This window comes from Nipponia nippon, unplaced genomic scaffold, assembly GCF_047370975.1.
Source record: "Nipponia nippon isolate SJK-2023a ecotype South Korea unplaced genomic scaffold, ASM4737097v1 scaffold_7, whole genome shotgun sequence".
In the NCBI taxonomy this organism is placed as follows: domain Eukaryota; kingdom Metazoa; phylum Chordata; class Aves; order Pelecaniformes; family Threskiornithidae; genus Nipponia; species Nipponia nippon.
Genome location: NW_028262391.1, coordinates 21,571,068 through 21,597,233, shown reverse-complemented (window position 1 = coordinate 21,597,233; position 26,166 = coordinate 21,571,068). Strand labels below are relative to the sequence as shown.

General features: G+C 37.3%; 1 long non-coding RNA gene across 3 annotated transcripts in view; it reads right to left on the bottom strand.

Annotated features, from left to right (window-relative positions):
• Window positions 1-892: 892 nt before the first annotated feature.
• LOC148050854 (uncharacterized) overlaps window positions 893-26,166 on the bottom strand; it is a 68,192-nt gene continuing 42,918 nt past the window's right edge. For all 3 annotated transcript variants that reach the window (XR_015700630.1, XR_015700629.1, XR_015700631.1), the window contains 3 exons: window positions 13,591-13,697; window positions 13,168-13,322; window positions 893-2,965 (listed from right to left, as the gene is read on the bottom strand). This is a non-coding gene — a long non-coding RNA (uncharacterized LOC148050854). The remainder of the gene's footprint in view (window positions 2,966-13,167; window positions 13,323-13,590; window positions 13,698-26,166) is intronic.

Sequence of the window (26,166 nt, the reverse complement as noted above, 5' to 3'; positions counted from 1 at the left end):
ATACCACATTTTAAAAATAGAGCTGTTACTTATTTGGTGATTTTTATTAATTTCATCCTGATTTCAAAATGTGAATGAAAATATACAACCTTCGTACTAGTTTGCTTTGATGTTCCTTAAAATATTTTCACATCATTAATTGGCTTGCAAATGTATATGCTAATATTGATGAAGGAATTTGACATTTCAAATTATCAGCCTACCTGCTAATACACTAGAATGAAATTTCCACTAGCTTCAAGTCACCCATAAAAAGGGAACTCTGCTTCCTTAGCCAAGGGGAGAAATACAGTGACCCTCACTCATCTTTCCATCCAGTTTTAGTGTGCAGAAGAGCACACTTACCCCCAGCAGGGGATGTGATAAAGCAGCACATCATGGAGAAGAGAACCCACAAGTTTTAGAAAAAAAAATTATATATCCTTGAAAAACATGAAATAAAACCACTGGGAAATCTAGGTGCCTACACACTGTATGGTTTTGTTGTTCATAACTCAGAAGTAAAAACCAGAGACAACAGGAAGATAAGTAAGCTTAATAAAGACAGCTTTAGAAAGCTACCAGCTTCATCAGCCTCATTTCCAGCTGGTGCACATCAGCAGAGCTCCATGAAGTCAAGGGCAAAAAGTGTACCAGCAGAAACCTAGTGTTAAGCTCAACAGAGATTAGCTAAAGGTGGGATGAACTTGAGATGCGTAACACTGAGCTGCGTTTGTTTTTAATGACCCCACCTATCTTTCCTACCAGCATTCAGTTCATCAAAATGTTTGCGTAAAACTAAATTGCAGATCTCTACCCAAGAAACTAAACCAGGTTTGATTAAAACCAAACAGGAACTCTAGAGTTATTGCAGGGTTTTGTTTATTTAACTTTGCTTCGGTCCACGCTTTGTTACAAGCAATCATACAGCCTTCCTAGTGAATTCAAAATGTGAGCTATTCATGATAAGCACAGGGTGAAACGTGATCACAACTTACTTGTATACCATTGCATTTTGAATACAATGTTGAATTTATGAGAGGTACATATACAGGACAGACAAGAGCTCTAAATCAACTCTTCTCTGCAAGCAGTTTCCGCATCTCTAAGGCATGAACAGCATCGCAGTTCTTCTCTTAGCAGGAAGCAATCAACAGCCAGAGAGAAAAGCCACGAAACATTTTAATCAATAACATCAGGGCTAATAATTACTGTTGATTGCTTATTCTAAGCTTCTAAAGACAGGTAATATAATTTTCTGTGTCTTACAAAAGGCTGAATGTGCAGGTGTTTAGCAAATATTAATATATTTTCTAAATGCATTAAAAATATTTTTAAATTTTAAATATGTAAATGCAGTCCAATGACATTTCACTTCCAGCATATAATGTGTATAATAAAATATAACAAATATTTACAATGAAAGCTCCTTCAATTAAAATATTCATTTTCAGCAGCATCTGTATTTTCTGTAAGGGCATATTGATCCTGAATTAACTTCCTTCCAACCATACAAAGTATTTTCAGCTTTCCTTTCAAAATGGCTTTCCGACAACTGTTTCAGTTGATCCAAGAAAATTTTTAGGTACGTGTTTTGGGGAAATATTTTCTTGTGTCTGGATTTTCATTAAGAATGAAAGCACATTCCCAACTATCAGGATTTTCAAAAAATACAAATTCCATGTTTTGCTGGCTCCAATACTCAGAATTATTTATTACTGTAACATATAGAAATGCAGCTTAAAAAAAAAAAAAGTAAAGCTTTTCTTCATATCATAGACAAAGGCAGATTATTCCTCAGTATGGAATTACCCTTTTTTTTTTTTTTTTTCCCCAAATTTCACTGTTGCATTAAGAAATTTCAAAGTGTTAAGGCTCTGCTGGTAGAAATCTGGTTATATTCTTTTCACATTTAAGGACTCATAGCAAAAAGAGTGCTGCTTCACATACAGCAATAAAATTTCAAGGACGTAATTCTAATAGTAATCTGCCGTTGTATCAGAAATTAATTACTGTGTAATTAGAATTGTATAAAATGCAAATGGGATTTCTTAACACTATCAACAGCTGTTTGAAATGCCATTTATCTGAAAACATTGGAAAAACAGAAATGCTCCTTCACAAACTATGTGGCACTGCATTTGGCAGCTATCTAGCAAAGTCTAGTGAAACCTCTGTCTCTTACATAAGCAGCCCTATTTAACAGATAAAATCGTGAATATGCAGCATGACTAATACAGCTCTTCCCCCGACTCCTGCTAGATAAGCAAGGACATGTAAGAGAAGCACCTCTGAGAGAATGCCAGGACTCAGGACCCCCTCAGTGTCAAGAAATTATCAGAAATATCTACCACAGGGAACCACCCAGCTAATGAAAACAAAAATTATCTGAACCTCAAGGATAATGATAGCTCAATGTCTAATTATACGAGATGAATTTTTGATGACACCTCCTCCGGTCAATTAGTTTGCTAGTCACCAAAGAGTGCTTTTGGCAAGGAGGGTTAAGCAGAAGGCTGGAAAAATAACAAGAGATAATAGGACTGAAAATGCTGGAGCCAGAAGGGTCCCAATTCTTCGGCCACTTCTCTCAGCGGCAGAAGTAGGCTCTGTGGGAGCCAAGAGAGTTAAGATAGGTTTAAACCAGAGTGAGAGAGAAGAGAATCAGTAGCCCTGGGAAGCCCCCAACAGCACCCAGGGTGAGCATTACCACCCCTGTGAAACCTGGTCTAAGCTGAGTGCTACAACCTCTCCCCAAGACCCACGACAACTGTACCACACAGCTGCTCAGCCTGCTCTGCTGTTCATCACCCTGATAGACAGGCTGTCTGAGCAAGGGCTGCAGTACAACACCCAGAAAGCCCATCACTCCTTAGGTACACCTTTACTAGAAATTGCACGTGCCCCTGCCATGCCCTTCAGGGCTTTGTTCATCGTGTGGTGGTGTGCATGATCCTCTCCAGCGACTCGCAGCACTGGTCTCGGACTTTGGGCAGAAAAAGATGAAAGGAAATCACTTCAGTTGCTGGTCAGCAATAAAATAAAAAGTAGTTATAAAATAGTAGAAACTAGGCATATAAAAGGCCCTGTACTTCACGTATATAAATCAGCATAACTTCACTAAACTCCTCTTTAACAATCCCAAATGCCAGCACCAACATCAGTCAGAATACGTTACACTTATCTTCTGTAGCCCACTCGGGCATTCAGGACATCATGGGGCAATAGCATTTGTTCACTCTTACTAAGCTTCTCCAGCTATTTCTCCAGCACAAGGAGAAGAGTGACATGGCAACTGCTGGAAAAGACTGATGAAAATTTCACTTACTCAGATTTAGAAACTTGATTGGTGTAAAACACCAGTTCTTCTGCTCTAGAGAACAGACCTCTGCAAATCATTATGTTTGTGTGGGAAGCGGAAAGAGTGGGAGAAGACAGGCAAACAGAATAAACAGGCATAATTTTTCTTGATTTTTTTTCTTCCTCTTTAAATTTTACAAGTTTGCAAGCAGCAAAACTCAGGGTTTTGATCTAGAGCCAGCCAGACAATGTTTTTAACCAGAGCGAGCATTTACCATAGCGGAAAAATATCCAGCAGAGCCTTGTATCTTGTCATTTTCAATAATCCTACTATATCCCACCAAGATATTTTTTTTCTAGGCCATAAATTTGTTCTTACCCAGTAACCTACCACTTGCTCATCCCCATTAATTCCAAAGCTTGTTACGGATAGATTTAGTTACAATTCTTTCTTTTTTCTGTTCCATGAAACAGAAGTACTATGTCATAACTGCATCACGCAATTCTCACTCTCTCTGAGAAGCTACTCAGACAGCTGGTATTTCACCGAGATCTTTATTTTAGACTTTTCTCTAGCAGATAAGAGCAGTGCAGAAAAGGAGATGCATATAGGAGATAAAGCAAAGATCTCGCTAAAACAAGTCTAGAGAAGGTCTGAGGTATATAATCTCAGTGCTGGAGAATATAAACAAATCAGTTGTGTTAGGTTTAGACTTGGTTGACTTAAAATGAATTTCTCCAATACCATCAGGCATTAATATTGACATTTCATGGTATTTGAGATGCTATTTACACTCTGTACACTAGGCATACGCCAGACAGTTTACCTTCAATACAAGAAGCTGGTTACTCATTTAGGAAGCCAAGGTGGGATGGTGTGGCCACTATCACCTAATGACCCTTAAAAATTACTGAACAAGGACTACAATGTCAAAATGGCTCCAGAGGCTGCCTCTTCTATTTGGAATTGACTGCAGTCACCACCTATACATAGAAGAAATCAGTGCTGCTCTGTACTATGTCTTTTTATCAGCCACACTAAGTGACCCATCTTATGCCTGGTAGGCTGGCCATGTACATTGGCCCTATAATATAGAATAATACAATAATTCAAGTTGGAAGGGGCCCTGAAGTCATGGAATAGAATTATAGAATCATTGAGATTGGAAAAGACCCTTAAGATCATTGAGTCCAACCATTAACCTATCACTGCCAAGTCCACCACTAAACCATGTCCTCGAAGTCCAATATCATCCTCAAAGCAGAACTAACTTCAAAGTTAGATCGCTCAGGGCCTTGTCCAGGTGGGTTCTGAATGGCTCCAAGGATGGTGATTCAGCAGCCTGTCAGGGCCCTGTTCCAGTGTTTGACCACCCTCATCGTGAAAAACAAACAAACATTTCTTATGGCCATTCTTAAGAAATATCCTAGTGACAACAAGACCTAAAAGAGAGCAACAAACCATGTTAAACAGTTTGAATAATTTCATAACATATAGTAAAGACTCTGCTTATAAGCAGTGTGACTAATAAGAGTATGACTTCAGGGTTACTTTATGTTTGCCCTGCTGTAACTGAACACAAAACACAATAGTTGTGGCAAACTCATGCTGAAACCTGCATTGCTACAGCACTAATGTGGTATCACCATTCTCTCATTCTGAGCCGGACCATCCCACACTTCAATGTAGATGCAACTCAAAATATTCTTGTGATAGTTTCACCATCAAGCTTCTACAATTCAGTTTTCCACATTTTAGAAATTATTTTCCATTTTCCAGACACGGGTATATGCTAACTTCCCTTAGGCAAAAACATGATATCATTGATGTGTTTATAATCTAACCTTCTACCAACAAGAAAAAGCAAATTAACGATCTGAAAAAGCAGTTATTTGATACAACTTGATTCAGTGATGTTTATTTCCAAAGAATGCCTTAAGTAGGGTTGATCTAAACCAGTGACAAGCACTGCTTTCTGCTGTATACCTAAACTAAGACTAAATTAACAAACTCTTTCAGTTTGTAATCAGGTAATAAAAATAAAGTGCGGCAGACAGAAACTAACCTGTTTGTTTTTTAAAGTAATGTATGTGCTGTATCCAGACCTTAATTAGACCACATAGTAAGAGACTTTTATAGATAGATTTTTATAGACACTTTTCCAGACGTGCTGTGCTCCTGATATTCCTCCCCCAAGCCCCAATCCACACCTTGCTAAATAACTTTTATAGGTCTAATTAAACAGGCTGGTGATTCAGTAGTAATCCTATTAAAACAACAGTACTTGAGAACTGGCATTCTTACTATAGCATCCTCCTTTCTTTCCAGTAGGATTCCATAAAAAGAGCTACTGGTAAGATCTCAGGGCATTTCTATATTGCATAGTCTGATGCCATCCTAGAAATGCCTCACGTAGTTCTTCTGTGTGAGCTGGATTGTCTACACAGTTCAATGCAGCACCAAAAAAGACACATTAACTCTACTTCCAGAAGTAGTATGGCAGCAGTAGTGTGGTGCTGCACCCAAGCTAATTACATGCTTTTCTGCTATACTCTTCCTTCTTATGGAACTAGGAGAGCGCAAGCATTATTCATCGGAGACACCCCCCGAGATCTTTTATGTCTAATATTATTGAAAGACAAGATAAACCTCCATCATTGAAATGTTGCCTAGAATTTAATAGGGATCTATAAAAATTACCCTCCAAAATAGGATAATTCAATTGAGAATGATTCACTTCATTTTATTCTAGTATGATTAAATTTAAGGAACTATTCTATAGAAGGCATGCAGGCCCATTAAAGTTGATAAGAAAGCTCCTGTTATTGGAATTGAAGCCACAATTCCCTAAGATGACTCAGAAATCTCAGAGACTGGTTATAATATTCTATTCAACTCTGCAGGCATTTTCCATGAAGAATAAAATGTTGGAAAGCCCTTAGAAATTATTACAAAAAGCCACTCATGCTCCAGGATTACCACTTTTCTAAGAACTCCCTTCAGTTGCAAATATGCCTCTCACGTAAGTATTTGTGTCGTTTGAATACTCCACTGGTATTACCCAGGTAATACTGGGACTCCTGAAAGAATAGAGGCAGTTGCTGTCAATCAGTCCTGCGCTAGCCTTCCAGCATGAACATGGCACATTTGGTGAATGCATGTTGTAAGTTTGATTGCAGCTGTTGCTGCACTTCCCACAATTAAGAGCATTTTTCTGAACTCTGTAAGAAATACAAAGTTATGTGCTAAATTTTATTCTCAGTTATAAAGGAGTAGTTTTAATGCTCATATAAGGCATGTTTTTACTACCCTGAAGGAACAATTTCTGTACTATAAGAGACTGAATAAAGGCTTCCTATCATGGTTCCAGCAACATCTTCAAACATGTTGAAGTTATCCTCATACTTTAAACTCCATATCACAGTAAGATGCTTTTTCCTGTGTCAACTTTATCAGTCATTTATATGGCAGAAGGTGAAATAGTTTGAATAAAATAAGATACTCTTACCCAAAACTACTTCCATATTTTTAAAGGAAATTTTACAATTCTAACATTTTAAAAGATACTTGTTTCACTGTGGCTGAAACAACAATGCATTTCTTCGTTGCCTTTCTTACTATGGCTGATAGATGCTGCAGTCTAGAAATGCTTTTGCACTAAGAAAACAAAGTTGAACAGATGGTTTGTGGCCTTCGTCACCCCAAAATGTGCTATTTCCTAATCTTGAGCTGAGAAACTAAAAATGCCTAGAAATATACAAAATTTCCTGCAAAATCCAATCCCAACCCAAACTTATAGTTAGCAACTAACATTACAGGGTGGTCTGCAACTAGCCTCAAAATCGTGAAACACAAACTTTACCTTACATAGTTTTCTAAGAAAGTTCCAGCCAACAGACAGTTAAGCACTGTGGCAGCAAAACACTTCCTATCTGGGCAATCCATGCCACTAAAATAACAATTCCTCTTATTTCCACCCTGCTCATAGGGAACCAGCAGGCCTTTTACTCATTATTATTTATTTCTTTGATCTTCTCTCCCCTTGAACCTTACTACACTTCCTTTTACAAGTTTTCCAGTTCTTTGGCAAAGGTGTACATATCAACGCCATCTGGCTGCATGCAAAGAAACATGACTACATGCTTCCCTGAAGACAAGCCTGCTGTGCTAGCCATGAGCCACCGACATGATTTCCAGTTCAGCACTTCAGGAGAGTTCTGCTCGAACACCGCTGCTTGCATTTCCTTACAAAAGAGGAGAGGAAAAGAACCTAAACCCTCCACTGGATCTATAATGGTAGGGAATGTGCGTCTCGTGTTTTATGAACACAAAAATTCGAGGCTCAATCATGTGTTACTACTATGTGTTCTGCCTGCCAAGCCACTGCTCTATTTCCGGTAAGTATGCAGCAATATAATGAAAGGACAAACTACAGATCTTATAAGTTGCTTTTAAGTACTGCTTTTTGCACATTAAAACCATCATGGGAGAGGCTTTGCATCTCAGGAAGCATGTTGGCAAACCTTGTCAATTGTTACTGTGTTTTACCAAAATATTTAACCAACTGAGTAATAATAACCCCTATTTATCGTACTCACAAGTGGTGAGCAATTCCTGCTTTCCAGCTGTAGATTTATGACAAAGTAACATTAGAAGCAGCACTCTTAAACCAAAGCCTGTCATTTGTTAGTTAATTTCCACAAGCATATATTTGTATGTCTAAATATCATAGGCAGGACTCCCATGACAAATTAAAGTTAATGGAAATTGTATGCATCTCTTAATTCTTGGAATTGAAACAATATTACCACTGCATGCAATACTCAATGAAAGCTTGCTATGAGCCTTTTAAGCACAGCACTTTCTTCAGCTCGCTACCTTTGGCTATGCAGTCAGTTCCAGTTTATATTCAGAAACTACCCATGGTTAAGCTGCTTTGACTAATTAACCAAACTGAGTATTACATTCGTTGAAGTGTCATAATCTGTTCACGTCAAGCTCAGCTCCATCTACTGATATACTTATCAAAACTGTAAATAGACAGAAGAAAGTATTACAATTGCTACTTTGCCCTCAGGACCCCAAAGGGTCCAAAGCTGAAGCCTAGACAACATATTGTCAGCAGAGGCCCTCTTTCTGCAGCGTTTTTCATCTTAACCATACGCCAAAGCCAGGTTTGTTGCCATTACAAATGCACAGAGCGCATTACTGTGTTTGGGCCTTAGCTTGAAGACTACTGATGACAATCTTTGGTTGAAAGCTCTGAATGAAATATGTTTACATACAGAGAAGTGATTTGTTAAGAAAACAAACAAACAAAATATGGAGGCAATTTGCAATTAATGGTTAAACGTGTATTTTGAGGCCTGCATCTTTTAAACTAAAACAATAAATTCAGAGTTTTACTCCTCTATACCAAATTGTCCATGATGCAGGAGCATGCTGCACTTGGGCACTATCTTGGCATAATTCCAGTCAATAAATTTTGCAGAGCAAAGGTCAGCACAGGACTCAAAAAGAATCTCCTGCTTCACTTATTCAAATATATCCATATAAGCTCCTCTGCCTGTGCATATGTAATGGTAAGCCAAGAAGGATAGGAATTTTCAGACCATTGCAAAACCTAACTACACAAGCTGGGTTCCTGAACTTTGATAACTACTAGAAATACAAATAAACTCCTAAAACCTTAGAATTTTCAAATAAATTGTTTTTGTCATTTGTATTCTTCTAAAACTGCAAATGTGATACCATAGATGCTTTATAATCATCCTGAAGAAAATGTAGACGTTTTCTCTTAAGATGCAGAGAATGTGCAACTCAAACATACTCTAAATTAAAAAAAAAAAAAAAAAAAAAAGGACATAAAAAAGGCTCCACATTAACACCCTTGAAGACAGATATTACCTTATTACATTGGACAGTATCAGGCACAATAGACTCCTATAAAAATGAGAATAATATATCATATACTTTTTATTGCAAGACTAGGTCATTGACAGTGAATTTGGAAGCAAGCTATGCACAGGTCATATCAATAATCTTTAATGTCTTGTCTTATGCTAGATTTCTGTGAAGTTTCAGGCTTCTTATTCACTAATTCTTTAAGCATTAAAACACCAGCAGGCGCCAAATGAAATTATCAGGCAGCAGGTTTAAAACAAACAAAAGGAAGTACTTTTTCACACAATCCATAATTTAATTGTTGAATTCCTTGCCACAGGATGTTTTGTGTGCCAAAGTCATAGGCCAGTTAAAGAAAAAAAAGCGTAATTTAGAGAACAGTTTCACCAAGGTCTATTATATAAATAGAGCAAATATAATCTGCAGCTCGGGAATTCCCAAAACCACAGAATATTGGAATTTGGCAGAGTAAATAGGGGGAAGTGTCATTCCACTCTTGACATCCCCCAATTCCCCCCGCCACCCTCCAAAAAAAAAAAAAAATTCTGCTAGAGGATACCATCGGAGGAAGAGGTTATTGGCCTAGCTGAACTTAGGCTAAGCCTATCTGGCAAGGTGCTTTTTCCTGTGCACTAACTCTACTGAGAATGCAAAAAAGTCTACCTGTAAGTGCCATCTTCTTTGTGTAAGACTTTTGAGAACGTATAGCAAAAGCTTCTAAGTTGGCTTTTCTAGCTGCTTTTTTGTGTCTACATTATCAAGGCAAATGCATCCCAATTTTCAACTGTATAGTCTGTTCTTTTCAGATCAGACAACGTTTGGATAACCATGGCTTATTAAAAATATCTGTTTAACGTTTGTATCTCAATTTAACTATAAACAGGCTATGTATATACTCTCACCTCAAGAAAAAGAAATGCTTGTCCCCTGCAGTTAGTTATTATTTTGATACTGAGTTGCAAGATACACGCTGATATATCAGGGATGGATCTGTACTGCTTCTAACTCTTGCATATGAATGAGCACCATTATGTGATGCAGGCAAGATAATAACTATTACCACTGAGGAGGGGATTCACTCTTATTCAGAGAAGTGATTCTTTAACATCAAAAAAATATATTGATCAAGGATAGCATATGAATAACTTGTACCAATGCAATATACCAGTTTTCCATATGTTACCATGTAGATTATTTTCCTCCTCCAAAACAGCTATCTACATGTCTACACATTGGTGCCATATTTACTATGGGAAATGATAGCTCAGGCGATGCTTGGCTCTCAGCTCACTCTCTTAATTTTTGCAGTAGCAGATGTTGCCATAATTCTTTTTCATAGCCTCACCTTTCCGGTTTTATCTGCAAAGAGGGCTGTCAAATTTATCTTCTGTTTAGATCATCAGCAACAAAAATCAGATGCTTTTTGAAAAAAAGCCAACTTTTTGAGCTAGGTGAAGCATGAATGTTCAATAAAACAAGCTTGCTTGTTTTATTTTTCTAGCAGAAAACTAAGGGTACAAACATGTGCTTTGTTAAATCATGAAGTAGAGTAACTCAAATTCTTTGGATTTTGTCATGTTTTCATTCTTGAAAGAATTTTCAAAATGAGTTAGGTTAAACTACTATGTAGAAGCTCTCTTTTAGAATTAATATAAACTAAACCAAATATATTTTAATTTACTTCCATGTCTAATCTAAATTACACCCATTTTAATTTTGAATGAGGTTTGGGAGAAGGAACTGATGTCATTTAAGCAATCCACATTAAATTCCAATGGATTAAGTTTCAATTTAACTTTTCTAATACACACATATCAAGAGGTCATAGTTGCTTTTGAAAAAAAGTAATGAATATTTTAGATACTCCTTAATAGGTACATTGGGTAACATAGGAGATTTCTCTCCACATTATTTCTGGAAAACTAATCTATGCTACAAAATGCATTTAATTTGCTACTGAGACAGAAGACTTGAATATTAGTTTATAGCGTTCTTGTCAGAGACAGCTACTTCAAAATCACATAACAGCTTATCAAAATGCATCATTTAATTTTTAACAAAATGTTGCTGGAAAATATGTGGGAAGAAACTAATCAGAACCAGGAAGGTCTGAATGGAAGAAACTGTTCATAAAAGTGTTGAATAAAAGCCAGAGGAGTTTTTGAAAAAACTCCTGCTAACTCTATTGCCTTTATCAGCATTACATATAGCGTGATTCACAACCATGAAGAACCTGCAGTTGGGCAAATTTTTGAAGTTATTTGTTCTGAAATAGTTTCCAGATTGCACTACAGTAGGAAAACATATTTATTCTAGAAGGTCGAGTAAAGTGGTTTCATTTATTTTCACATTTAACCAGGTTTTCTAATAATGTTCTGAAACGCTCTAAAATATTGGCAGTTATGAGGCTGATATTGTTGCAAGGTGTTCCTGTTTGCAGATGAGAATGAATTCCACTTGTAAGAAAAGATCAAATCCCTACACACTGGTGATACACTTTAGAAAATCCATTAGGGATAAAATAAAAAAAGAGATTTCATAAATAAATATGTAATATTTCACATTTAAAAGCTAATCTGAGACAAACCTAAGTTAGTAAAAGCATGTTATCTGGAAAAATGAACTGCAATAGTTCAACTGACAACCCAAAGAGATTGTTTTAGACGGTCTATCCCCACTCTGCTACTTCATTCAGATCTTTAGTATATGGGGTTACCAACTGAAATTACCAAGTTAGCTGTAATTCAGTTCTGATTAACTTGCCCAAGCCATGACTACTTTCCAGTGGAAAACTTTGTCTACAGTTAAAATACTGATACATGATTGACTCAAATACTTCACTGATTCGGTGATTTTTCTTGTGTGAAGTGCTTAAGGTCAAATGCAGCTCGCTGATTGATACAATTGGGATTTAGATAGTTTTCAGTCCAACCAAGAAAGCGATACGAATATAGCTTTTACTACAACATGGTTCTGTCCACAGTGAATAAATGGATTCTTCATTCTTTTGCTTCTCCACACAGCTAAAAAGAGAATGAGGACATTACCTGAAAGGGGCCTACAAAAAACCTGGAGATGGACTTTTTACAAGGGCACATAGTGATAGGACAAGGGGTAATGGATTTGAACTGAAAGAGGATAGATTTGGATTAGATATAAGGAAGAAATTCTTCACCATGAGGGTGGTAAGGCACTGGAAGAGGTTGCCCAGAGAAGTGGTGGATGCCTCATCCCTGGAAGTGCACAAGGCCAGGTTGGATGGGGCTTTGAGCAATCTGGTCTAGTGGAAGGTGTCTCTGCCCATGGCAGAGGGTTTGGAACCAGATGATCTTTAAGTCCCTTTCCAACCCAAACCATTCTATGATTCTATGATTAGTAGCAAATTTAATAAACATGCATCCCAAAGAATGATGGTGTCTACATTCTCAGATGAAAATCATTATCTAGTCCACATGTTGCGAACTATATGGACGTTTTGGAAGCCACCTGGACTTCCTGTGATTTAGAACAGTAGAAGTCTCTCAAGGAGGGGCTATAACTCATTCAAAGGCACACTCATGGTATGATTTGAACATTTCTAAAATTCTATATAAGAAAAACTCAGAGTCAGTAATAAAAAACAAATATTAAATACAGTGAATCCTGAAAGATGTTTGGTAAAAAAAAAGTAGGAAGAAGAAAACTCTCCTATTCTTGATTTGTTCAATTTTTTGCCTTCCCCAATGGTATTACTACCTTATTTCTGCCAGCCTGCTGATTTAACTAAAGTCTATATCCTCAGCACTATAGTATTTAAGCAGTAACAGCACCAAGAGTAACAACCTGAATCCCTTTTCTTTAATTGCTTCTTAGAGTAACACTTGTATAAAGAATGGGTTTGTGTTTCTGTATGTGTGCATGCAACCAATCGCCTAAGGATAAAGTTTTTTTTAGTTGGTTTTCTTTCTTAATAAGAGCAAAAGCTGAAGAGTTTTTCCACTTACCTGAAATCTGCAGGGTCTGTAATTACTTGTCAGCTCTTGCAGATGTGACCTCCTTAGAGAGGTTTTGCCTCACCAGAATGTCCTGATATTGGCAATGGCAGACATACCAGCAGATTTTTAGGGGTCCTATGGATGTCAACATCTCAGGGGGAGACCTGAAAGATAAATCTCTCACATACTTACAGGCCAATCCTACAAAAAGTCCTCCATATTAGGGTAAAAAATGACTTTCTGTGTTTTAGTGGACAGCTACAGCACAACTTGCTCACATTGTTAAATGTAGAGTCTGCAACGTTTTACAGTGTACGCATCTTTCAGTAATGCTTCATATGTACGTTATTATTATAGTTTTAACACTACATAAGTGTATGTGAATTTGGTGTTCATGAAATTGAACAGACTAGTAAAAAGGCTAGAACTCACTGGTCTTTGGGGAAACATCTCCTTATGACACTCCTCCTTGTCCGATGCAAATGGCCAGCTATTGCATTGTGGAGCCTTTCTTGAATCCCTGCCAATGACACTGGATCCTGTAACGGTTTTATAACGAGGCTAAAATCAACACTTCTAAACTAAATGGGAAGAAGAAAAAGAAAAGGGAACTGGGACATAGTGAGACGAAATACGGTGAGGGCAAAGTCATTTAGAAGGTCAGAAGAGAAAAAACGAGACTAGAAAAAATAGAAGGAAGAATGAGAAACTATATGGTATAAACAGAGTAAAGTAGATTTTTTTTCCTCCTTTCTCTCCCTGGCACTCAGTGCCATGTCAAGTGCACACTTGTCACTTTGTGAGAACTCACAATCAGCAGCTAGAAAAGGTCTGATGGCACTGTCCTGCTCTGCAGCTTGCACAGATCAACAGCAGCATGAAACATTCTTTTTGGTTTAAAAAAAAAAGTGCTTAGCTTCAGTTCTGAACTGGGGAAGAATACGAACACATGAACAGTTTATTCTATTGCACACTATTAGAAGGTGAAGTTTCGGTCATTGAATGCTACAGTCTCAGTACACTGCACAACCTCATTTATCTATCCTCACTTATCCAAAACATTTTGTGACAGACTGTGCTGTCACAGTGAATAGCAAAAAAAACCATGTTAAACTACTGAGAAGGGCCTTGGGAAGGAGCAGAGCTACAGCATCAGGAGTCCAAAGCAAACGCAGTCTGCCCACCCATTCAGAGCTTGCCTACCAAAAACATAGTTCTCAGAACAGGTTAAGTAGATAAAAATGTTTTACATTATTATTATTATGGTTCACTTATTTCATTATCACACTCTTTAAGTAAGAAAAGAGAATTTCTAAAAGGAAAGAATGCCTTTCGCAGGAAATCCAAGCTTAAGGATTGCTGTCAAGCATACTCCAGATATTGTTTTGCTGCTATAGGACATGTTTTCAGTTTATATTGTATCACTCTTTTTTTTTTTACAATTTGCACAAAACCAAATCTTTCTTTGTTAGGGATCATCTTCTCCAGCTGCTTTTTATTGCACCTGAGGTTATGATCTTCTGTTCACGTCATTATGCTCAGGAGACTGCATAGGTGAGGAGGTAAAGTTTTCATGCAGCAAGAGAGTTCAAATCTCTTCTCTCAGAAAACACCTATTTTTCCCAAGAACTATAAACTAGAACTAGATTAAAAAGCAGGATCAAGACATTCATCACAAACATGAACAATGGTGGTCAACAAAGCCATTGTAGACAAAGCCATGAAGAAATCATAATGGAAAACAATATAAGGTACTGACAAAATCACTTTACTGAAATGTAGGGGAAGTTGGGCAGGGAAGAAAGAGAGAATTTGCCTTTGAACAGGGCTTTAAAGTCTTGTTTCCACTTGTGCTACTGGTTTCCTGGATGGCTGTGTGCAAGTTCTTTCACCCCTCTACAGTTCTCTACTCCCTGCTTTGTGCACGGTGGAGACAATACTAACTGCTCTTGCAAATTGCATTGAGATCTATGAAGAGCAAAGTATGGTTAATAGATAACTAGCAATATCACATTTAAGCATATCCTTCTAATTCCAGCTCTTCTCATACCATCATTCTCTACAAAAAGTCACCTCAAACAGCTTTTTTGCAAAAAAAAGCAATAGTTTCAAGTGATTACATTTATAATTTTAATAATGTAAGAGTTTTACAGTAAGATACCATGCAACCAAGAATTCATTACTTTTCCTTTCAGATTTTAATAAAAGCACACTATGAATTATTTAAACTAAATGAAACTTGTCAAGACAAATTAATTTAGTACATGTTGTGATGCAGTATATTCTGGCTTTAATCGTGTTTGCTGCTTACTGAGTATAGCAATTCACAAAGTCCAGTAATACTTTTTCCCAGCCATTAGAAACAAGAACCATGGGAGTGTTGTATCATTTTCATTACTCAGAGATTTTTTTACTTATTTTTTGATACAAAGTTGAAGTTAGGTTATTAGACTAAAAAAAACCCAACCAAATAAATAGTGGAAATACTGAAAGGTTCAGAAGATTTCTCATGTACCTCTTCTAATTCAACTCTAGTCAGCACTACCTAGGAATAATCTCAGGATGATGAGTTTTCAGAAGCTGCTGTGCAAAAATTGTGAGATTTAATTTGGTACTGTTTAATTCTCATTATAAAGTAAAACCAGGGTCCCAGGAAAGTCAGTAAAGATTTTGCCTCTGACATGAGCGAAATAGAAGACTCAGTCCATTGCCTAAACATAGCTGTTAGTGCCATGTGAGGTGAGATGCCCTGGGGGACTCCACCTGGCTCCAGCTGACAGTCTAGCAGTGCCTGAGTTTCCTGTAGGTTCTGTTACTGTACCTGCCAGCCTTCTGGGGAATCCTTGGATGACTGGGACACCTCAAATAGCACTAAGCACTACCTTTAGATCATTGAACTGAGCCCAAGATGTCTCCCATTGGAGATCCCAGATTGACAGTGCCTTACACAGATATGTGTCTGCTGACAGCCCCAGTCTAACAGATCTGATGACATTCCTACAGAAAAATACGCACATTTAAAAAAAAAGATGCACGTTTAAAAGGAATCATCCTTTCCATTCAGCTATGCTGTCAAGTCTCACAAAGACTATGTATCAAAGATTACATCCCATACTATACAGGTAAAAATTGTACAAATTTCTTTTCCAAAGCATTTTGTAGGGTAAGTTTCTTGAAGAGTCAGGTTGCAGAAAGCAGGATTCTCTTTTGGAAGTTCTGTACCTTCCTGAGCATAACATTTGCTTCTAAAGAAAGTAATGAGCAGAAATTCTTATGTAGTCTTAGGTCATTGTTAGCTTGTGAAAGAGATGTGGTTGTTCACATCTACCAGAGTGGGATACTTTTCCAGATTTCTCACATTTTAATGGAAGCTGTGAGTTCTCTGCATGTCTAGAAACCAGACTAAATCTGTTTTTCAGTTTGTGCTAGAAATGATGGCTATATTGAGTTTTCTGGGGAAATTAATCAAGAAAATAGTTTCATTATCAGGGAGGAAGCTCAGTTTAGGAAGAACGATGCAACAGTCTTCCAGAGTCAATTAATGCTTGCTATCCAGGATGACGACATTTGAAACTGCAACAGTGCTAAAAAGCTGGAATGCTTTAAAAAATAAAGCAAGCTCAAGTTGGTTTGAAAGAACTCAAAATCAGATTTTTTTCCAAGAAGTTAAGAGCAATGCTTATAGCACATATTATCTTAATTTTAAAATTAAATTTAAAAACTACTCTTTGTAACAAGTCTATAAATAGAGTAGTCATACAGTACTTTCCGAATAGTTTATAAGGCATTAACTTGTGTTTACTTAGAGGTCATTCAGTTCAGGAGGACTGATTTAGATCTTGATATAAGTAGAAACTTCATCACTGGCAGAAAAACACAGCATTTAAGTTTCTGAAAGCAGTACACAAGTTTTCTTGAGATTAGGTATGTTTAAAGATACTGAACCAGGTTCTCTGGTTACTACAGTCGTTTATGCTGTACCATCTTTCCTCCTCCTATCTGCAAACCAAAGAGGCCACTCCGTCAATATTGGACATAAGAGAATGCACCATATTCTCCTTATACCTCTGACCAAATTCAACAGCAGACATCCTCATCCAAAGCAAATGTTATGTGCAGACCATGGTGGGTCAGGCCTATGTAGAGCAGCCTGAGTTATTCTAGGTTGCCCTCTGCAATGTAGGCAGTCCCAGAGTGAGTCATTGACTTTATTGTTGGAGAGCTGTTTGCTCCTATTCTCAACTTCCCATTTTCTTTCTCTTTCCAATTTCATTTATTCCCCGAAAGATTTCTCCTGCTCTCCCCCTCCTCACAGGACTTGCTGATGGCCGATAGAAAAGTGACCGGCCCAATATAACAGGGAAAATTTGCCTTGCATCTCAAGGAAGAAATAGACACCAAGACAGACACTTGCTTTGCATCTCAAGACACGAGATAGACCCTAAAATTATACACACCAAACTCCAGGATTAAAAGAGAGGTCCAGGGGTTTTCATGACTAAGGAATATCTGTAGAGCAAGAATGGAGGGAAGAATATTGGCACACACAAACAGGGTATTTTATGCTGAATTAAAGGGTGGTCATAACAAGTTCGTAAGTCTAGCTGCCAGGAAAGGGAAGGAGGAATAAATGAAAGGGTGTGATTCAGAAGAAATCAACCTTCTCCAGTATATTGAGAATATATGGGATGAGCTCTGAAGTGATTACATTTCCTCACATAGATACGAGTAAAAGGTACATTGCGAAGGGCTGAATTGGCCTCATTCTTCTCTGAAAAAAAATTCAACTTGCATTATAACAACAATAACAACTTTTAACATTTATATAACAGGTTTTCTTATGGAGAATCCCCAGTTTCTGCTCCTGTGTTGGGAAGCAGTAGTCCCAGTACATGTTGGTTTACGAGAGGAAGTAGAGAAGAGAATACCATATCTAATTGATACTTCAGGGAGATTTGAAGGAGAATGAACACATATTTGGAATCAGGCCAGGACACTGGGGCTACTACTCCCTATCCTACAAAAAGAGCCATTGGACTGTTAATAACCATAAGCAATCAGGCCCTTGGTTTTACATCTCATCAGCAAGACCACACTACATATTCATTTAACTCACACTTGCTTTAAAGTTCTCTCAGCTTCTATTGCTAGTGGGTTTAATTCTTTGTCTTATTGATACAATGTGTTCCTTTATTTTTTATTCATTGGAAATCTGTAGCCAACTCCTTTAGCACTACACTGACCAAATCATAAATGAAGAAATCCTGCACTGACAGAAAAAAACAGATCAAGCAGCTTAGCATGTTCTTAAGATTTCTAAGGTCTATGTACCATTCCTCATGCCACAGGCTTGAGATTTTTTTTCAGATAAGATCACTCTGAAATCATGAGATTCTTTAAAAAATAAAAAAATTTTCAAATAATGGTACACAGTAAAACTTAGACTTTTAAACATGTACTGATGAAGAGGAGAAAATGCATATACACTAAAACCAAAATTTTTTTACTTCAGTGTCTTGATAAGCTGTGACAAACTTCCAGTTTTTGAGGTGTTGCTCAATCTTCTGTCTCCATTATTAAATTTCTAATAGACATGGTATTAAACTAACAGTAAAACTAATCTGAGGTCATGGGGGAAAACGAGCATTTAATTATTGAGTGCTTCAGGAGAGAACATTCTTCTAATCTAGCAAGCTAAAAACAAGGTGTAAGTATTTTTAACAGAAAATATAAGTTAGGAAGTAGCCTGGAGAAAGAAGCCCAGTTGGGTGTTCCTTAAACTTCAAAATTGTTTATTTTTTTCTATATTCCGTACTTTACCAGAGTTGCACTGAAAATGCAAATCTTCAGTAGTGCCTGAAAATTAATTCTGTGGAGCTCAGAAGCCTTCCTGTTTTGACCTTTCTTCAGAAACACATCCATTACATCGTCCAACTCTTACAAAGTAATATTTTCCAAGAGGGTACCAATAAGCTCTCTTGCCATGTATGCTTCAACTGTTCTGGGAAGGAAACCTGCATTTTCCGGTATTCAGCTTGAGTAACAACCCTCAGAGACCATTCCACAAACTTTCTGAAAAGCTGAATTTTTCAAGACATCTCTATTTAGATATTCTAAAATTTCTTGTGATTTCTTTGTGATTTCTTGTGATTTTTGCAAAAAGCATGCACATTGTTATTGCAGTGTAGCTGATAGAAACACATCAAGCCCCATAATTTGATCAAGCCAGAAGCAGATCACAAGCTTGTTTTAAAAGTCTTGGTGTCAACCAAGTAAGACCTAGGCTCCCTAATCACATAACATTAAACACACACACACACAAAAAAAAACCCAAAACAGTCAAATGAACACTCCCTTTGAAATAAGCTTTCTCAGTTAAGAAAAAGAATGATATTTACAGTCCTGCACGTTCCTTAACTGATACATGTATGTTCATCCCACTTGGATAATACAGTGAGTTTCCAGACCATGCTACACTTTTCAAAGTTTCAGTCTCTCACCTTCCTTGTTAGCTCTGTAATAGGACTGAAGCATGCAGTAACCAGTAAGACTAGATTACTGCACAATGCTATTTTAAAAGCTAAAGGGAAATATCAGAAGGTAGAATTCAGGTTTCCAAATTAAAAAAAAAAAATAAATCAGGGTCTTGTGCTAAATTTCTAATTATATATTTATTTACATGCAGTTGAGTAATATTAGCAGTCACACATCCATACTGTCCATACCACTTGTATCAAATCGGTAGGGTTATAATAAGGTTAGAACAATATTGCTGTACTGTTTTTAGAGCTGAAGAACCCACCTGTTAGACCCTTCTGCTGGGGATGTGGGTCACATTCATAGAATTGCCATTTCCTGTGCTATTATGGGGTTCACCTATATATTACTCTCCAAGAAACCCACAATCCTGCAAAACAAAGATATATGAGCAGTAGCAGGCCAGATCAAGGACAACTGTCTCTTTTCTACTCATATGAAAATTAAGTGGGAAAGTCCATTTAAGGCAGCACATGACATCAGTTTAGCAAACGACACAACCAAAAGGAGACTCAAAAGGAAAGTAAAAAGTTAGGGAAACACCCTCTCAGTATAACACCACTGAAAGTACAAAGCCTTGGGGAAAATAATGGTAGAAGAATCTTCTTATACATTTCTTTTCACATAGTTACCTTCCTCTTAATATAATTTGTACTATGTTGAACACATCGAGATTTTGCATGATCTCAAAAGTTAAACGGTCCTAGGTGAATGCGGTACAGGATACAAACCACCTGGAAATGGTAGTATTGCAAGTACAAACCAAGCTGCCACAGTTGAGCACTAGACCACTGAAACTGAGTATGCTGAAAGAGTCCCTTGGGTCTTATCTATACTAATTAATAGGAGAATAAGAGAAGATACTTTCTGCTTATGGTCTCTATATTGAGAAGAAGCTATCTAAACTAATACATCGCACTCTGAAGCTTATTTACATCTGCATGATTTCCAGCACCACCTACAGAGGACAGTTATCTGCACAAGGATCCGATGCATTAAAGGAACCGAGCCCACACTGCAGGACATTCCTTATTTACACAAACATGCACTCTAGATTTCTATAGACACAGGGACTTCTAGCACATCCCAAGCAAAGGGAAAGTAGCAGGTATCCAAAGCAGCTTCACAACTGATATATAATGTACTGTAACAAAAACTTTCTGATTGCATCTATGTCAGTGGGCAAGCATTGCAAATTATCTGAAGCAACAACTTTACTCGTGATCAACATTCTGAACTATTTATACTTACACTGATTGTTATCCTGTACTCCTTGCCAAGAAGCATTTTGAGGGCCCTTTAGCCACCATTCCTCAGCTCTTCAAGAGCTAGGTCAGATGCTGAATATGTATAAACAGCCCTTTTGTGCTTGAACTTGAAAGAGAAATCAGTCATCTGTATATGATCTGTGTTACAGCAAAATGTAATTTTTCCCTCTGACAACGTGTTTATGGTTGTTAAGTTATCTTGATTGCCAAGAGAAATTTGTTTTCTGTGAGGGGTTCTGTAGCTTAAAATGTCAACTGTTTTACCCATCCCCCTCTTTTTCTTCCTTTTTCAACCAATTCGCAAATTAAGTTGACCCTCTGCTAGGCTGGGGAAAAAAAAAAGATTCCTGAAAATTAGAAGTCTGGCACAATCTTATACTAAGAGTCCATTTATCTTGTCTTTTCTATAAAGATAGTTTGCAGATTCTGGCAAAGATCCCATTTCCAGTAATAAAAGTCCCCAAGGACTTCTGGTACCCGAGACCTTCTCTTCCTGGATCCTGACCACATTACTGTGATTAAACTGTCTATTACAGAAAATATTGTTATTATTTGTATCTATTATTGTAAGAAAAAGAGCACAAAAAACATTTGTATATTAAATGCTGGATAATATTGTCACTGATGCATCTGAAGCGACTCTGCAAGCCACAGTTTAAGTTCAAAGGTGTTTATCCTCTCTACATGTTGCTTTCTTACTCTGATCTGAGAGGTACTGGTATACTACACTCATTATAGGCTTTGAATACCCAGCAAAGTAATGGAATAAGGCAGACCATACAGAGCACAGAAATAAGTCAGATTCTTCCATAAGTAGGTGCTGTCTGATACAATCACCTCTCTGTGCAAACTATCTGAAACTCAGCACTCTTTTGTTACACCTAAGTGTAAAGTCTATAACCTTACCTTGTTTAATCTGCGCCTCACAGCGAATAAATTCTTATATACATTCTCTGCATCCAGTTGCCAACCAGTACTATTGTACATGTGCACCTCTCCCTGCCTCTGGCAGGACAAGGTTTTCCTGGTGACCTCAATATTCTGCATTCCAAATGTGAAGACTGCTGACTTCCCTGTGGCTCCAACTCACTCTAGTAAAATCATTATACCGAACTGCTTCGTCTTTCACGGTGTTGGAGGATAAAGTGTGTGTGAAAAATTGCATGCTTGGAACCATTTCTGAGCACTGAACAGTTTTGCAGATGGGGCTAGCAGGCTGTTCAAAGTCCTTGTGACGTTTCCCTTTCTTTTAACCACAACTCTACTCACTAAGCAATATAATCTTCCTTATACTATGGAGTATGCTAATATAAAGCCACTTTGTCAGCATGCTGGTGACACTACAATTGAAGTATATATCAGGTCAATCATTCATAAATCAATGTGTATATTCTTCCTAAGCTCTAATGTCATTTCATCAATGCACTCCTTATTTTGCAGTTATTGATACTAAATTCCAACATGATTACAAAATCACATTTTTCACTTTATTGCATTTTGAATAATGAAGGGTTTTCCCCTTTATTAAATTACACTACATTAGAAGAGTCTGAAAATCCTCTGATGCATGACCAAGGACATAGTTTCATCTGTTTTGTTTTTCTCATTCATGACTTAGATGAATTTGTTTTAACCAGTACATGTATTTCACTTTAATTCCACTTTATGTCTGTCAGGTTACATCATTTCTGATGTGTGGATACTTTGCTACAGAGCTTTGCAAAATGATTTAAGTTTAAAGTAAAACCAGCTTTTTGCATAGCTCAGGTGTTTGGAAATGAGATACGGGTACTTAAGTTACCAGTTTAAATCGAATACATGGCACAAAGCCATATCAAAACCTGGCAAGACCAGTCTGGGTAAAAAATATTCCTATTTGAAGGTTGCTTGGTCGCCTATATAAAATGAACAAATTTCCTAACAGTTACTTAGAAATGCAGGTGTTTACACAACCAGAGCTGCTAGCACAATTGGTAGATCGTCAGCTGTCTTAGCCCAAATTTCAGGTGTTTGATTTTGAACTCAAGTATTGTACAGTAGACCAGGAGAAACTTTGCACTATTTCTTAGTGTTACACCATGCAAGTTTATTGTTTGTATTACAGAAGAACTTAAAAGACTGTATAAATGAGAGCAAGACTCCATGGCATTGGGTGCTGTACAAACACACAGGTGCCTAAAATGAGGAGGGATGAATCCAAAACTAACTGAAACTTAATTTAGGAGTCTAATCATCTTCAGCACTTTCAGGAGACACCTATGGAAAAAGAGACAGATTGCAGTACGCTGAATCACCTCCTAGAAGTGTCCATCTCTCTCTATGAAGCACCCAGTAAGTTAGCATATGTATGGGTCACAATAAGGGGACAGTCCCTGAGCTTATCTCTTTAACAAACAAGTCTTCTAACCTCCAGTTTTCCACATAAAAAAGAGGAGGAAACAGACCTTAAAATTTTACAAATTTGCTTTGTTAACACGTGAGATGAATTTAAAATTTCAAAGCTGTGGAGATTCATTAACCCATGCTGCTATACAGTCTCTGGTGATGGTACCACATTACCTCATTGGTGTGACAATACTTTGATTCAAAAGTTGCCATATAGCAAAAGAATGAAAATGCAGAAATCCAGGAAGATTTACTAGAAATATCCTGTGTGTGTGTATATATATATATTTTTTTTTTCTTTTAAAAGGGCTCACTTATTTCCTTGTGGACATTCCACTGCATTAATGACTGTCCATTGGGTGCTGAAAATAAAAAATAATCATGCCTATGTTGATGAGGGTATTCTGCCATTTCCTGTACAACCAGTACCTCCCAGAAGCACACTAGACAGGGAACTAAACAACCATTGGTATCTGAGGACATCTGGGAGAAGAGCTTTCATTAGTCACTGACCCTATGTCATCACAGAACAGCAGGTAATCCAAGGGCTTTGTTAATGGCTTATCATTTACAACATGCAAGCTCAACGTATGGGCTAAGAATTATTATGCTTTTTTTTTGTTGTTTTCAGAAGAAAAAAAAAACAAAAAACCAAAAAAAACTCTGCCAGGTCTCAGTTTTAAGGTTTAAAAGTGCATTATTGTAACAAAGAGACAGGCACGTTTCTTGCTGGCAACAAGGGGTGTTTGTGTAGGAAAGCAGACAGGACTAAATCACCACCATGCACAACAAATAACTTCAGTTATTTGCAGGTTCTAAGCTGAAGTGGTGAAATTCTCATTTCTTCTCCTTTCCTGCCCAGGTGAATGTTTATGCCCTCATGGCACTTTGAGGAATTCCCTTTCAAGAGCAGATATCTTTCATTTGTAATGCTGCAGCTACACACATGTATGTGCCTATGAGTGTACATGCAAATTTATTTTTTTTTTTTAATAATGCTGCAGGTAGACATTGATAGAATCATTCTCCTTTCCCCCTAGAGCTGTGACACTAACAGGCAAGATACATTTACACCTCTCCAGAGATGGCAATTTTGCAGCTGAATGGCAATAAGGACATCCCACAGCAGCAGAGGAAAGCCTAGACAATGGCAGAGGATGGATTCATGTGCACCTCTATTTCAGAGAATAACTTATAAAACCATAAGTATGTGAGCTCTTGTGTTTAGAGTGCATTACCCTTTCTCCCAGTTTAAACTACATTTAGATTAAAGCAATTTAGCTCAAGACAGGATTTCTCACTAGGACAGGAACAAAAATTAAATGTATCTCTGCCCCCCATTCCTTCTCTGCTTCTTTCAGCACTTTTGTGCTCCTGAACAGAAGAGAAATTGCTCTCTCTATAGCACAGCAATTCTTCACATTCTCAGTTCAGTTGGGCACAGCCATGTAAGAATCAAATATTAAAATGAATTATTTAAGAGATTACAGACTATATATAGCAATATCCAAGGGTCTTAGTGCTTTTTAACTTTTTAGCAGACACTCTCCCCACAAAGAATAACAACATTGTTTAAAGCCCTGCACAAAGATAGGCATTGCACTGAAATCAGTTTGGGGATTATTTTTTTCCTACCAGTATAACAGAGAGTAGAATTTGTTCCATTATCCATGATATTTAAGGTCATTTTTACAAGTATTTGCTCAGAGATTGTGCTTCCCAGCTGTCCTCATTGCAATTTGCTTTGTTAATGTCATCAGAGGTTGTTGAAACTTGAATACGGGGTGAAAAAACAGCAAAAACCAATTTTCTTTAAAGCTAGTTCTCTAATAGAAGCGTAATTTTTTGTTTTGGGGTTTCAGTATTCTATACAACACTTTAATATTTTTGAACTCACACGTGCATGAGCAACATAAAATCAGCATCAGAGTTATTACCTAGGAGACACAGGTGGGTTGCTTTCCTAAAGCAAGTACCATTTCCCAACCCATTACTCCTTCCTGTAACTCTATAAATAATTAAGAGAATATGCCTGTTTCACGGGAGCGACTCTTATCAAGTGCCAGCTAGAAAGGCCTCCACAGCATGTGCTACAAACCATATTGCTTTGATTTTCTATGTGTGTGTGGAAATGTTTGGCTCAAACATAAAAACATAAAGTGGCATGCACTAAAACTGTACGTCTTCAGTACCGCCACTTGTAAACTACTTTTACAGATGTAAGTTAAAGGGATTTAAAGGCTTTCGTGCATATGCTAATAAATTCCATTCACAAAATCATTTTTCCTCTCCCTTACAGGACTTTCCCATGTGCTTTCACATGATGCACCTGTTCTCATTATGTGGGCATATACCTTTGTCCTGTGATAAAGCATTCCTTCACCATAGAACAATTAAATGTCACATTTCTCTCATTCTTCTAGATTACTCAGTAAATCACTTGCAGCAACTAAACAAATTGCATCAAATGGATCACGCACAGTAAGGCACACTTCAATGTTCTGAACAACATCTGATCACAACAAATTAAGAAATTTCCATTCAGTATGAATATGCATAAGTAGGAAACACTATATCTGGTACAAAAATAAGTTTACACTTTTTCTAATTTTGCGTAACACGTACGATACGTGATGTGCACTAAAAATAAGCACATGTACGTTTGAAGTACTGAATATTGTTCAGCACACTGCTTGGAATGGTTACACAAACTGGTTTGTAACTGGAGCACAGCCATAGAAAAACAAATGATGAAAACTTCCATCAGTTGAAGATGATGGCTTTTGTTCAGTTGCATAAGGTTAACATAGCAAGATAT